This window comes from Leptonychotes weddellii, chromosome 8 (genome assembly GCF_054177405.1).
Source record: "Leptonychotes weddellii isolate Sample4059 chromosome 8, ASM5417740v2, whole genome shotgun sequence".
NCBI classification, from domain to species: domain Eukaryota; kingdom Metazoa; phylum Chordata; class Mammalia; order Carnivora; family Phocidae; genus Leptonychotes; species Leptonychotes weddellii.
In genome coordinates this window covers 4542352-4543223 of record NC_138376.1, presented here as the reverse complement: position 1 = coordinate 4543223, position 872 = coordinate 4542352, and positions in this window count along the sequence as shown.

Genomic DNA, 872 nt, shown 5'->3' with positions numbered 1-872 from the left:
ACCCGGTTCAAACAAGGGCAAATGGATTAAGAAATTTTCTCTGTTTGTAAATCAAATACTGATGGATTACACTTTTAAGACTTGGTGAATTCTGCATAATTGAAGGCTGAATTCTCAATTTGTCAGGGGGTATATACGTTCATGAAATGAAATTATGAACCCTTAAAGATTCAGATTAATCGTGCAAACAGAACATCAGGGGAGTCCCTGTTGGTTCAAGGTACTTCCCCCAGACAGCGCCTGCCTGTCCAATTCTGCATCCACACGTAATTTTGTTGCCTGATTTTTGTGCATTCACATGGAGAGGAGTCAGAAGTTACATTCCAGTACATATGGTCAGTTACCTTCTACAGTTCCCACGTTAGAGTTCAAAAAACTCCTGTGGGGTTCTGATTTCTGTGGCTAGCCCCAATTTCAGCCTGGAAGGAGCCTGGTCTGTCTTGAAGGCAAACAGCAGTCTGTTCGTAACCCCACGGGAAGTCAGGGCACCCCGGTGGCTGAGATTTGAAGGCCACGTTAACTCCCCTGCCCCCCTCCCCAGTCTCCTGTGCTTGGAGATTTTGTCGGGAGCAAGAGCCCCCACAAAGAACGTGGTGGGAAGAGCTGATTGGTCGGTAGGCTGAGGTTGTTTACTCTTGTTTTCGGTTCTTCTCCACAGCATTCATTTTGTATTTGTATTTGTGTTAACGCCACACAATTACTCCTGACCTGCTTTGTTTCTCTGCCCGAAGAGAAGTCAATTTCGGTTCGGCCCCGTGCATTTGGCTTCCTGGGTAATATGCGTATATGCACTGCGTTACCTGTGTATGCATTTCCCTTTTTAATGTGAATTAGGGAAAACTGTAGGCAGGGAAGGCTGTGTATATTAAATC